The following is a 13,626-nucleotide window of genomic DNA, read 5'->3' on the forward strand; positions in this document are numbered from 1 at the left end:
TATGAGGATTGATAGGTGCATTAGGAGGAACCACTTAGAGAATGTGACAGTGAATGATTGGTGTGAGAGCAAGAAAGTGATGAAAGTTTTGGAGTCAAGAGAGATGGTTGAATGTGTGGCTGGTTTGACTGAGAATGAGAGTAAAGCAGTGTGGAAGAATGTGCAAAGTAAAGAGTTAGTAAACAGGCAAAAGGATCTTGCTTGGATGACTGTGCATAGGTGTTTACCTACGCGCGAGTTTCAACGGAGAAGAAGGTTGGTAAACAGTGAGAACTGCCCCAGGGCAGGATGTGGTAGGTGTGAGAATTATGTTCATTTACTGTGGGAGTGTGAGTATGCTAAGAATGTATGGAAAGGGATGGGTAAATTGATCAAAGGTATAACTGGGGTTGAATTATTGACGTTTAATATGATGATGTTTGGGTTGTGTGGTGTGAATAGAGAGAAAGCTAGGTTGTTGTGGTTGATTGTAAATTGCGTAAAAGAAGTGTTATGGGATGTCAGGAATATCTTAGTTTTTAAGCAAAAGGACGTTGAAGTGTATGAGTGTTTGGGCATGATCCGTGGACGTTTATTTCTGTATGTGTTATGTGACCGAAAAAGACTTGGCAGTGATGCCGAAGGAGTCTGGAAATACAAAAAATGGCGGTCATGGCTTATTAATTGAATTTAATGTGTTTTTTTTTCTTTTCTTATAAGAATGGTTTTTTTTGTTTTGTTTTGGGAGGATACAATGTATTTGTGTTTGTATTTTTGGATATTTCTCTTTTGAAATGATGGATGTATCTTTGAATATTTTGTTTTTGTACTTTTCATGACAAATGTATGAAATGTAATCTGACTTTATTTTCAATAAAAATTAAAAAAAAAAAATCTGTTCTTATCAGTTTAATATCTGATACGTCCCCTATCTGGTGACCATATATTAAATGGATTTTTAGAACAGGGAGATGGAAATAGAGCTTGCTCTGTCCACTCCACGCATTGACCTGGTATTGCAGTATTTCCAGGACCGGTGCACCCTTTCCTTATGTGTTGACTAAAATCAGATTCCAAAAGTGTTTTTTGTGTTTGCCATTGTTTCTGTCTTTCTGAAGGGATCTCCCCTTTTAATCCCATTATTTCAACACCTGTTGGACAATGCATGAGTGATAATGAGCTAATTGATTAAATGCAATTAATGAATACATTGCCACCTCTTGTTTTGTGTCGTCTGTGTGTCTGTGTTTCCGGCATTTCACATTGGAACAGCTCATTCACCTTCCTTGTCTTCTCTCCGCCCTCCCTTTTAGGTAAGTTAAAGAGCTGCACCTGAGCCAGCCACTGATTGATGCAGCACCACAGTCAAATAGTGGAGTGGAGTAGGGGAACAGCAAACAGCCATTTAAGCCGCCCGCCCGCCCGCCACAATGGACCTACCTGTGTACACTAGATGGATGTGATGGAATGTACTGTCATCCCTACATTTCAAGAAGGAGTAAGAATTGCAGTTGCAACAAAGCCTTGCTTGCCTACAAAGAGAGCAGCAATTTGGATTTGTTACTATGTTACCTAGAAGAATAACAAACTGTGCAAGGATGGAGGTTGTAGGAGCAAGGAGAAGTTGTCTGTAAAGTTGGTGGATGCTTATTTTCCATTTTGCAGTCCCTTGTCTCCCTCTTGTGGCCTCCTGGAGGCAACTAGCTGTGCAAAAAAAGACAACCTGGCGGCCGGCTGTTGCAGTGTTGCCCTCTCAGGCAACACTGAGTGACTGACTGAGCCGCACCGTCTTATATAAAGTTCAGACGGAACTTTGCACGTGTCATAGTGGAGCCCTGAGGAGCCATAGCCAGCTTTCTGACATCATAATGGGGCCTCAGAGATAAAAGCCTGGGCCCAGGCAGTGTTGGTCAGTGCTGCTCAGCAGGCAGCACTGGACTGGACTGGATTACAGCTGATACAAGGTGTGAAGGAACAAGGGGTGGCTGTGGGCATGCACTTGCTGCCGCTGCCAGTGTTTATCTGCATGGCAGCAGGGCATTTGGGCGTTGCCAGGAAGGCGTTTTTATGTAGATTCCTCCTCTTTCAGCACTGCATTGTGGTGCAAGCAAAAGAAGCAAATCCTGTCTGGCTTCCTCTCCGGCCTTTATTCACCTCCCGTGTAGCTGTGAGTGTGTGAGCCTGCAGGGCCCCATGGAATTGCCTAGAAGTAGGCTGAATCGCTGCAAGGGCTGAACAGCAGTATCGGGCAGGCTCGGGCAACGCGCGGCCCGTTCGGGTTATCGCTTCTCGGCCTTTTGGCTAAGATCAAGTGTAGTATCTGTTCTTATCAGTTTAATATCTGATACGTCCCCTATCTGGGGACCATATATTAAATGGATTTTTAGAACAGGGAGATGGAAATAGAGCTTGCTCTGTCCACTCCACGCATTGACCTGGTATTGCAGTATTTCCAGGACCGGTGCACCCTTTCCTTATGTGTTGACTAAAATCAGATTCCAAAAGTGTTTTTTGTGTTTGCCATTGTTTCTGTCTTTCTGAAGGGATCTCCCCTTTTAATCCCATTATTTCAACACCTGTTGGACAATGCATGAGTGATAATGAGCTAATTGATTAAATGCAATTAATGAATACATTGCCACCTCTTGTTTTGTGTCGTCTGTGTGTCTGTGTTTCCTGCATTTCACATTGGAACAGCTCATTCACCTTCCTTGTCTTCTCTCCGCCCTCCCTTTTAGGTAAGTTAAAGAGCTGCACCTGAGCCAGCCACTGATTGATGCAGCACCACAGTCAAATAGTGGAGTGGAGTAGGGGAACAGCAAACAGCCATTAAAGCCGCCCGCCCGCCACAATGGACCTACCTGTGTACACTAGATGGATGTGATGGAATGTACTGTCATCCCTACATTTCAAGAAGGAGTAAGAATTGCAGTTGCAACAAAGCCTTGCTTGCCTACAAAGAGAGCAGCAATTTGCATTTGTTACTATGTTACCTAGAAGAATAACAAACTGTGCAAGGATGGAGGTTGTAGGAGCAAGGAGAAGTTGTCTGTAAAGTTGGTGGATGCTTATTTTCCATTTTGCAGTCCCTTGTCTCCCTCTTGTGGCCTCCTGGAGGCAACTAGCTGTGCAAAAAAAGACAGCCTGGCGGCCGGCTGTTGCAGTGTTGCCCTCTCAGGCAACACTGAGTGACTGACTGAGCCGCACCGTCTTATATAAAGTTCAGACGGAACTTTGCACGTGTCATAGTGGAGCCCTGAGGAGCCAGAGCCAGCTTTCTGACATCATAATGGGGCCTCAGAGATAAAAGCCTGGGCCCAGGCAGTGTTGGTCAGTGCTGCTCAGCAGGCAGCACTGGACTGGACTGGATTACAGCTGATACAAGGTGTGAAGGAACAAGGGGTGGCTGTGGGCATGCACTTGCTGCCGCTGCCAGTGTTTATCTGCATGGCAGCAGGGCATTTGGGCGTTGCCAGGAAGGCGTTTTTATGTAGATTCCTCCTCTTTCAGCACTGCATTGTGGTGCAAGCAAAAGAAGCAAATCCTGTCTGGCTTCCTCTCCGGCCTTTATTCACCTCCCGTGTAGCTGTGAGTGTGTGAGCCTGCAGGGCCCCATGGAATTGCCTAGAAGTAGGCTGAATCGCTGCAAGGGCTGAACAGCAGTATCGGGCAGGCTCGGGCAACGCGCGGCCCGTTCGGGTTATCGCTTCTCGGCCTTTTGGCTAAGATCAAGTGTAGTATCTGTTCTTATCAGTTTAATATCTGATACGTCCCCTATCTGGGGACCATATATTAAATGGATTTTTAGAACAGGGAGATGGAAATAGAGCTTGCTCTGTCCACTCCACGCATTGACCTGGTATTGCAGTATTTCCAGGACCGGTGCACCCTTTCCTTATGTGTTGACTAAAATCAGATTCCAAAAGTGTTTTTTGTGTTTGCCATTGTTTCTGTCTTTCTGAAGGGATCTCCCCTTTTAATCCCATTATTTCAACACCTGTTGGACAATGCATGAGTGATAATGAGCTAATTGATTAAATGCAATTAATGAATACATTGCCACCTCTTGTTTTGTGTCGTCTGTGTGTCTGTGTTTCCGGCATTTCACATTGGAACAGCTCATTCACCTTCCTTGTCTTCTCTCCGCCCTCCCTTTTAAGTAAGTTAAAGAGCTGCACCTGAGCCAGCCACTGATTGATGCAGCACCACAGTCAAATAGTGGAGTGGAGTAGGGGAACAGCAAACAGCCATTAAAGCCGCCCGCCCGCCCGCCCGCCACAATGGACCTACCTGTGTACACTAGATGGATGTGATGGAATGTACTGTCGTCCCTACATTTCAAGAAGGAGTAAGAATTGCAGTTGCAACAAAGCCTTGCTTGCCTACAAAGAGAGCAGCAATTTGGATTTGTTACTATGTTACCTAGAAGAATAACAAACTGTGCAAGGATGGAGGTTGTAGGAGCAAGGAGAAGTTGTCTGTAAAGTTGGTGGATGCTTATTTTCCATTTTGCAGTCCCTTGTCTCCCTCTTGTGGCCTCCTGGAGGCAACTAGCTGTGCAAAAAAAGACAGCCTGGCGGCCGGCTGTTGCAGTGTTGCCCTCTCAGGCAACACTGAGTGACTGACTGAGCCGCACCGTCTTATATAAAGTTCAGACGGAACTTTGCACGTGTCAAAGTGGAGCCCTGAGGAGCCAGAGCCAGCTTTCTGACATCATAATGGGGCCTCAGAGATAAAAGCCTGGGCCCAGGCAGTGTTGGTCAGTGCTGCTCAGCAGGCAGCACTGGACTGGACTGGATTACAGCTGATACAAGGTGTGAAGGAACAAGGGGTGGCTGTGGGCATGCACTTGCTGCCGCTGCCAGTGTTTATCTGCATGGCAGCAGGGCATTTGGGCGTTGCCAGGAAGGCGTTTTTATGTAGATTCCTCCTCTTTCAGCACTGCATTGTGGTGCAAGCAAAAGAAGCAAATCCTGTCTGGCTTCCTCTCCGGCCTTTATTCACCTCCCGTGTAGCTGTGAGTGTGTGAGCCTGCAGGGCCCCATGGAATTGCCTAGAAGTAGGCTGAATCACTGCAAGTGCTGAACAGCAGTATCGGGCAGGCCCGGGCAACGCGCGGCCCGTTCGGGTTATCGCTTCTCGTCCTTTTGGCTAAGATCAAGTGTAGTATCTGTTCTTATCAGTTTAATATCTGATACGTCCCCTATCTGGGGACCATATATTAAATGGATTTTTAGAACAGGGAGATGGAAATAGAGCTTGCTCTGTCCACTCCACGCATTGACCTGGTATTGCAGTATTTCCAGGACCGGTGCACCCTTTCCTTATGTGTTGACTAAAATCAGATTCCAAAAGTGTTTTTTGTGTTTGCCATTGTTTCTGTCTTTCTGAAGGGATCTCCCCTTTTAATCCCATTATTTCAACACCTGTTGGACAATGCATGAGTGATAATGAGCTAATTGATTAAATGCAATTAATGAATACATTGCCACCTCTTGTTTTGTGTCGTCTGTGTGTCTGTGTTTCCGGCATTTCACATTGGATCAGCTCATTCACCTTCCTTGTCTTCTCTCCGCCCTCCCTTTTAGGTAAGTTAAAGAGCTGCACCTGAGCCAGCCACTGATTGATGCAGCACCACAGTCAAATAGTGGAGTGGAGTAGGGGAACAGCAAACAGCCATTAAAGCCGCCCGCCCGCCCGCCACAATGGACCTACCTGTGTACACTAGATGGATGTGATGGAATGTACTGTCGTCCCTACATTTCAAGAAGGAGTAAGAATTGCAGTTGCAACAAAGCCTTGCTTGCCTACAAAGAGAGCAGCAATTTGGATTTGTTACTATGTTACCTAGAAGAATAACAAACTGTGCAAGGATGGAGGTTGTAGGAGCAAGGAGAAGTTGTCTGTAAAGTTGGTGGATGCTTATTTTCCATTTTGCAGTCCCTTGTTTCCCTCTTGTGGCCTCCTGGAGGCAACTAGCTGTGCAAAAAAAGACAGCCTGGCGGCCGGCTGTTGCAGTGTTGCCCTCTCAGGCAACACTGAGTGACTGACTGAGCCGCACCGTCTTATATAAAGTTCAGACGGAACTTTGCACGTGTCAAAGTGGAGCCCTGAGGAGCCAGAGCCAGCTTTCTGACATCATAATGGGGCCTCAGAGATAAAAGCCTGGGCCCAGGCAGTGTTGGTCAGTGCTGCTCAGCAGGCAGCACTGGACTGGACTGGATTACAGCTGATACAAGGTGTGAAGGAACAAGGGGTGGCTGTGGGCATGCACTTGCTGCCGCTGCCAGTGTTTATCTGCATGGCAGCAGGGCATTTGGGCGTTGCCAGGAAGGCGTTTTTATGTAGATTCCTCCTCTTTCAGCACTGCATTGTGGTGCAAGCAAAAGAAGCAAATCCTGTCTGGCTTCCTCTCCGGCCTTTATTCACCTCCCGTGTAGCTGTGAGTGTGTGAGCCTGCAGGGCCCCATGGAATTGCCTAGAAGTAGGCTGAATCACTGCAAGGGCTGAACAGCAGTATCGGGCAGGCCCGGGCAACGCGCGGCCCGTTCGGGTTATCGCTTCTCGGCCTTTTGGCACGATCCCGTGTCAAGAGGAGGTCAGCATGTCATGCCCTTGGCCTTTTGGCATCGCCACTTCGGTGGCTTAAGCCAACTGCTGCTATAAGGGGGTAGGCTGGGTGATCAACTGTCGAGCGATCATGGGAGCTAGGCTTCGATACGCTGGGATCGGGGAAACCCGGATCAAGAATGGATTTGGCATTGACGTACCCTTGAACAAGAAGGACCTTTTTTCATTGAAACACCTGGTGAATGAAGTCATTTTCAAGACCCTCAACGTGAGTAGGAACGACATCCTTTGTTTTCAAGATCCCAGAGGTAATCGCTTCACTTTGGTTCTTAAAAGTTTGAATGCTTGTTACAACTTGTATGCCGCAATTAATGCTAACTTGCAAAACCCTGTGTTGGATGGACTTATCTTCACCGTTTTATATAACAACGATGTTCCACTGGTTGTTTTGATGTACTATCCTTATGTGATGGTGGATGATATTACTTCCTTCTTAAAGAAGTACTGCTCTTACGTCAGCTATTCTCACCAGGTGTTAAATGCTGAATCCCTCTGGACAGGGAAGCATAAATTCTTTGTGAGATTTGAGGAGGATCCTTCAGGGCCTCTGGGTGTGAAATACCCTCCTAGGAATTTTGCCATCGGCCGGGACAAAGGCTACTTATTTTTTCCCCAGCCTCCTATGTTTTGCAGGAAATGTAAAAGATATGGCCATGTTCATGAAGATTGTACGCAAGAAGGTGTTACATGTAACAAATGTAATCAGGACGGTCACCTGGCCAAGGATTGCAAAAACCCAATTGTGTGTAACATGTGCAGCATTGTGGGTCATGCCTTTAAAGACTGTCCAGAGCGTGCTAAAAACAGAAGGGTTAGGACTCTGGCGGAAGTAGTTGCAGGTGAACCTGGCAGTATGAGGTCTAATGTGATTCAGGGCCCAGCTGCCCAGGGAACTGAGGAGTCGGTGCCTGCCCAGGTGTCTGATGGGACTCTCCCTGAGTTAAATCGGTCTGGAAATACGCTGGCTGATGAAATGGAGGTAGCACCTGTTGAGAAAGACCTGCCTCACCCCTCTGATGACCTGACTGGGTTAAGAGGTGATGGGGAGGTGGATGGTTCTTTATCCAAATCACCTGTCTTTTCCTGGGAAGGAATTCTGGTGGACCAACAAGGTGAAGGTGGTCAAGGGGACTTTTCAACTGCACTTGTGAGGCCTTCTGAGGAGGAGGAAGGAGGTTCATCTTCTAAGAGACTTCGCACCATGTTGTCTCCTCTGAGTGAAGATGGAGTGAGCCCGGATAGGGGAGTCTACCCCATTTCTCATTTTCCTGAGGACTTTCCTTTTTTAGGAGAAGACGTGGACAAAGCTATCTTTGTGTCCGGTTGTCAGCCACCAGGAGGTGTAGGCTGATTAAACAGTGGGGTATTGGTGGATATCTACGGAAAAAGATCAAAATATGGACCCCAAAATTACACTTAATGTCTTATCCTTGAATGTCAGGCAAATTACATCAAAGCCTAGACGTGCTGTTGTGCTGGATTATGTTAGGAATCTTGGGGCAGAGATCATATGCCTGCAAGAGTGTGGTATATCTGAGTCACTGGGGGAGGGGGATTGGCCATATGGGCAGTATGTCTGGTCAGGATCTACTTCCAATAAGAATGATGTGGTGGGGATCCTATTAGGAAATATGGGTATGGATCTGGAGAGTTATACAGTGGTGGAAACAGGTAGATGTGTAATTGCAGTGGTATGTTGTAGGGGAGTTAGGGTTAGGGTGGTGAATACTTATTGTCCTATAGATAGAGCAAAAAGGCTGGCGCTGTTGGAAAAGCTAAGTCTGTTCTTACCTGGAAGGATTCCCACCTTTTTTTTGGGAGACTTTAATTGTTCTTTTGATCAGATATAAGTTGGTTAAGCTTTTTCCCAGTTACATCCAAATGTAACTGGGAAAAAGCTTAACCAACTTATATCTGATTTTTCTTTTATAGATGCAGCCGAATTGTCATTGGGTAAACCGCCACCGCCAACATATAAATCAGATAGAGGGGGTATTGAGTCAAGAATTGATCGTATTTGCATATCTAAGGGTTTAGTGTGTAATAAGATGGTTCAGAATGAGGTACCTTTTTCAGACCATGTATGTTTACGGGTATGGGTGGAGGTAAGTAGTAAACTTTGTTTTGGGAAAGGGGTGTGGAAGTTGAATACTAGATTATTGGAGGATGTTGAAGTGATGGATGAGTTCAAACGAAAGTATGATGTGTGGAAGGGAGAAAAAGATAGTTTTGTGGATGTGCTTAAATGGTGGGATTGGATGAAAGGGCAGATTAAAAATTTTTTTGTGAGATGGGGATATAAGCAGGCTGCTAGGAAACGTAACCAGTATAAGGAATTGAATATTAGGATAGAATGGTTGCGGAAGATGGGTGAGAAGGGAATTGATATGAGTGATTTGCTAGAGGAGGCAAGGAACGAGTTAAAGCAAGTTTTGGAAAGAAAGGGAAAGGAGATTATTTTTAGGTCTAAAGTGGAGTACTTAGATAAAAATGAAAAATGCACAAGGTTTTTTTTCAAGAAAATGTGTGGTAAGAAAGATGATATGGATGAAATTGTTAATGCAAAGGGGGAGCGTATAGTGGGTATGGATGTGTTAAAAGTGGTGGAATCGTTTTATTCAGAGCTATATGGCAAAAAGTGGATTGATACCGGGTTGATGGATGAGGTTTTGAATGGTTTGGAAAATGTTCTTAGAGAGGAGGATTGTGTGGGGTTGAATGAGGATGTAACGTCTGAAGAAGTGAAGAAAGTGATAATGAGTGCGGGGAAAAATAAAACACCTGGTAAAGATGGTATTCCTGTGGAATTTTATGTGAAGGCCTGGGAGATAATAGGGTTGGATTTGGTGGAAGTATGTAAGTTTATATGGGATAAGGGGGTTTTGTGCGAGTCTATGAAAGAGGGTGTGATCGTTTTGATTTATAAGAAAGGGGATAAGAAGTGTTTGGGTAATTGGAGACCGATTTCACTGCTGAATGTGGATTATAAATGTTTTAGTAAAATTTTGGCTAATCGTATGCGTGAGGTGGTAGGAAAGGTTGTGGGTGAAGACCAAGTCTGTGCTGTGCCAGGTAGGAGTATGTCTGATAATTTGGTTTTGCTGAGAGATTTGATTGGTGACTGTATGAGTAGGAAACAGAAGTGTATGATGCTTGCGTTAGATTTCGAAAAGGCGTTTGATAGAGTGTCGCATGTGTTTATGTTTGCTGTACTTGTTAGGATGGGCTTCCCAGTGAGGTTTTTGGAAGGTGTGAAGTGTTTGTATAGGGATGTGTCAAGTGAAGTGTTGGTGAATGGTAATTTAAGTTCAAAAGTATGTGTGAGATCGGGGGTAAGACAGGGGTGTCCTATGTCCCCAGTTTTGTTTATTTGTGTGATTGAAAGTTTGATGTGTTTGGTAAGAAAAGATAAAGTGGTGAAAGGTTTTTTGATCCCAGGGAGTGGAGGTAAATACGTTAAAATTCTGGGTTATATGGATGATGTTGTGGTTATGAGTGATTGTATGGCTGGGTTGAATAGAGCAAAATTATGGTTGGATTTTTTTTGTGGGGCATCAGCTTTTAAGGTGAATTGGGATAAGTGTGTCTTTAAGTGCTTTGGGGATAGGAGGGTAAGTATGGAGGGAGTGAGGAATGAAGTGGGTGCAGTAAAAGTGTTGGGGATACAGTTTAATGAGGACTTGAGAGGGAATGAGAGTTGGGATGAATGTGGCAAGAGGATTGAGAAGAAATTGAATTTTTGGAGACTTAGAGACCTGACTTTATCAGGGAAGGTGTTGATAATTAAGGCAGTGATTTTGCCTATTTTGGTTTTTGTGGCTAGTATTTTTCCCTCCGCTAGTAGGAAAATCAAAAAGTCAGAGAAAATGGTTTTTACCTTTCTGTGGGGAAGTCAAATGGAAAAGTTGAAGCGTGAGTATGTTTATAAGTCTTGTGAGAATGGAGGTTTGGGTTTTCCGAATGTGGAGGTCTTTCTTGGGTTAAATTATATTAAAATAGTGGTAGGGCTCTTGGGGAAAGGAAATAAGAGTGCGTATATGGTAAGATATATGGCCGGTTGGATGCTTTATGGGTTAAATTGGTTTAAGAGAGATGCTACTGTGCCTGTTGCTTATGTATGTCCGGTATGGTATGTTGTGATTGAAAGGTTCATTAGGAAATATGATTTGATTGCAGTGCCTATGGGTGGGTTTCTGGATAAGAAAGCTGTGCTTAAAAGGTTGTGTGTGAATGAGGTCGTGTGTAATATTGTGGGTTTGCGAGGAGAGGATGTCGTGGATACTTGGAAGAAGTTAGGAGTGAGAGGTATGTCCAATAGACAAAAGGACATAGTGTGGATGGCGTTGCATGATATATTGCCTGTTAGAGATGTGCAGAGGAGGAGAATGCTAGTTAGATTTGAGGTGTGTCCAAGGGTTGGGTGTAGTTCACGGGAGACTGTTAGGCATCTTTTTTGGGATTGCAATTATTCGTATGAGGTATGGAGGAGGATGGGTGGCATCTGTAAGGAGTTGGCTGGGGTGAAGTTTGTGGATTGGAAGGTTGCGATGTTTGCTATAGGGGCTTGTAACAGAGTAAGTGATAGGATCTTATGGTTGATTATGGCGTGTATAATGGAAAGCTTATGGGATGTACGTAATTTAGGTGTTTTCAAACATAAGTGGGTACCCATTGGTGAGTGTGTGAGGATGGTTTTGTCAAGACTATACGTAGTTTATCGTTGGGATAGTCAGTGCGGTGGTGGTATAGACGCAGAGGGGGTATGGAAATTTAAGAAGTGGAGAAGGTTGGTTAAATATAGCTAATTGATAAGATTTATTCCTGTTTTATTTTTTGTCCTTCATGATCCTTTCTGTGTCTTGATTATTATTGTTTTGGAATAAAATAGCCATGATGATGTACGACTAAGGCAACTTATGCCTTAAAATGCAAAATGGTTTGTGTACTGTTGCTTTAAGTTAAACTGAATGGTTAAAAAAAAAAAAAAAAAAAAAAAAATCTGTTCTTATCAGTTTAATATCTGATACGTCCCCTATCTGGGGACCATATATTAAATGGATTTTTAGAACAGGGAGATGGAAATAGAGCTTGCTCTGTCCACTCCACGCATTGACCTGGTATTGCAGTATTTCCAGGACCGGTGCACCCTTTCCTTATGTGTTGACTAAAATCAGATTCCAAAAGTGTTTTTTGTGTTTGCCATTGTTTCTGTCTTTCTGAAGGGATCTCCCCTTTTAATCCCATTATTTCAACACCTGTTGGACAATGCATGAGTGATAATGAGCTAATTGATTAAATGCAATTAATGAATACATTGCCACCTCTTGTTTTGTGTCGTCTGTGTGTCTGTGTTTCCGGCATTTCACATTGGATCAGCTCATTCACCTTCCTTGTCTTCTCTCCGCCCTCCCTTTTAGGTAAGTTAAAGAGCTGCACCTGAGCCAGCCACTGATTGATGCAGCACCACAGTCAAATAGTGGAGTGGAGTAGGGGAACAGCAAACAGCCATTAAAGCCGCCCGCCCGCCCGCCCGCCCGCCACAATGGACCTACCTGTGTACACTAGATGGATGTGATGGAATGTACTGTCATCCCTACATTTCAAGAAGGAGTAAGAATTGCAGTTGCAACAAAGCCTTGCTTGCCTACAAAGAGAGCAGCAATTTGGATTTGTTACTATGTTACCTAGAAGAATAACAAACTGTGCAAGGATGGAGGTTGTAGGAGCAAGGAGAAGTTGTCTGTAAAGTTGGTGGATGCTTATTTTCCATTTTGCAGTCCCTTGTCTCCCTCTTGTGGCCTCCTGGAGGCAACTAGCTGTGCAAAAAAAGACAGCCTGGCGGCCGGCTGTTGCAGTGTTGCCCTCTCAGGCAACACTGAGTGACTGACTGAGCCGCACCGTCTTATATAAAGTTCAGACGGAACTTTGCACGTGTCATAGTGGAGCCCTGAGGAGCCAGAGCCAGCTTTCTGACATCATAATGGGGCCTCAGAGATAAAAGCCTGGGCCCAGGCAGTGTTGGTCAGTGCTGCTCAGCAGGCAGCACTGGACTGGACTGGATTACAGCTGATACAAGGTGTGAAGGAACAAGGGGTGGCTGTGGGCATGCACTTGCTGCCGCTGCCAGTGTTTATCTGCATGGCAGCAGGGCATTTGGGCGTTGCCAGGAAGGCGTTTTTATGTAGATTCCTCCTCTTTCAGCACTGCATTGTGGTGCAAGCAAAAGAAGCAAATCCTGTCTGGCTTCCTCTCCGGCCTTTATTCACCTCCCGTGTAGCTGTGAGTGTGTGAGCCTGCAGGGCCCCATGGAATTGCCTAGAAGTAGGCTGAATCGCTGCAAGGGCTGAACAGCAGTATCGGGCAGGCTCGGGCAACGCGCGGCCCGTTCGGGTTATCGCTTCTCGGCCTTTTGGCTAAGCTCAAGTGGCTTGTCAGAGGGTCTCCTAGCCTGTCATACCCTTGGCCTTAGAGCATTGGCAGTTTACTGTCTTAAGCTCTATGCTGCTATAAGGGGAAGACCACGGAGAACAAGAAGGCGATCGACTGAGTTCCCAGACAGGGATACAGATAATATGGCTTCTTATGGCCGAATCCGATTCCTGGAGCGTGGACAAAATTTTGTGAAGAACGGCATCCGAATTGATATTGGAGAAGATTATCGGGAGGAATTTGGATTGAAACATCTGGCTACAGAGATCCTGTTTGGACTTCTTCTGGTGGAAAAGAATGACATTCTCTGCCTACAACATCCGGCAAAAGACTATTATATCCTGGTCTTGGAGACAACAGCTGCCTGCCAGAACTTCTACCAGACTCTGAAATTGAAAGAGGGGAGTCCAGAGCTGGAAGGACTTAAATTCACCTTGCTGTACTCCTATGGTGAAGCGTATGTGACTGTCTTCATGTACAATCCGTATGTCACCATGGACAATATTGCTCGGTTCCTGCTGCGGTATTGTACGGACATTAAAAATGGCCAGAAGGTGATGGACGAAGTTGGCCTATGGACAGGCAAAT

At 45.1% G+C, this 13,626-nt stretch overlaps 4 non-coding genes and 1 pseudogene across 4 annotated transcripts; all 5 read left to right on the top strand.

Annotated features, from left to right (window-relative positions):
• The first annotated feature begins 841 nt into the window (after window positions 1–841).
• LOC142729688 (U2 spliceosomal RNA) lies at window positions 842–1,026 on the top strand. Its single transcript, XR_012878438.1, has one exon. It is a non-coding gene; the product is annotated as a U2 spliceosomal RNA (small nuclear RNA).
• A 1,234-nt stretch (window positions 1,027–2,260) lies between these two features.
• Window positions 2,261–2,451, top strand: LOC142729657 (U2 spliceosomal RNA). Its single transcript, XR_012878412.1, has one exon. It is a non-coding gene; the product is annotated as a U2 spliceosomal RNA (small nuclear RNA).
• A 1,230-nt stretch (window positions 2,452–3,681) lies between these two features.
• Window positions 3,682–3,872, top strand: LOC142729658 (U2 spliceosomal RNA). The gene has a single exon (XR_012878413.1). It is a non-coding gene; the product is annotated as a U2 spliceosomal RNA (small nuclear RNA).
• A 1,238-nt stretch (window positions 3,873–5,110) lies between these two features.
• Window positions 5,111–5,301, top strand: LOC142729670 (U2 spliceosomal RNA). The gene has a single exon (XR_012878424.1). It is a non-coding gene; the product is annotated as a U2 spliceosomal RNA (small nuclear RNA).
• A 6,255-nt stretch (window positions 5,302–11,556) lies between these two features.
• Window positions 11,557–11,760, top strand: LOC142729690 (U2 spliceosomal RNA; annotated as a pseudogene).
• Window positions 11,761–13,626: the final 1,866 nt, after the last annotated feature.

The sequence above is a fragment of the Rhinoderma darwinii genome, unplaced genomic scaffold, assembly GCF_050947455.1.
Source record: "Rhinoderma darwinii isolate aRhiDar2 unplaced genomic scaffold, aRhiDar2.hap1 Scaffold_731, whole genome shotgun sequence".
Taxonomy (NCBI): Eukaryota; Metazoa; Chordata; class Amphibia; order Anura; family Rhinodermatidae; genus Rhinoderma; species Rhinoderma darwinii.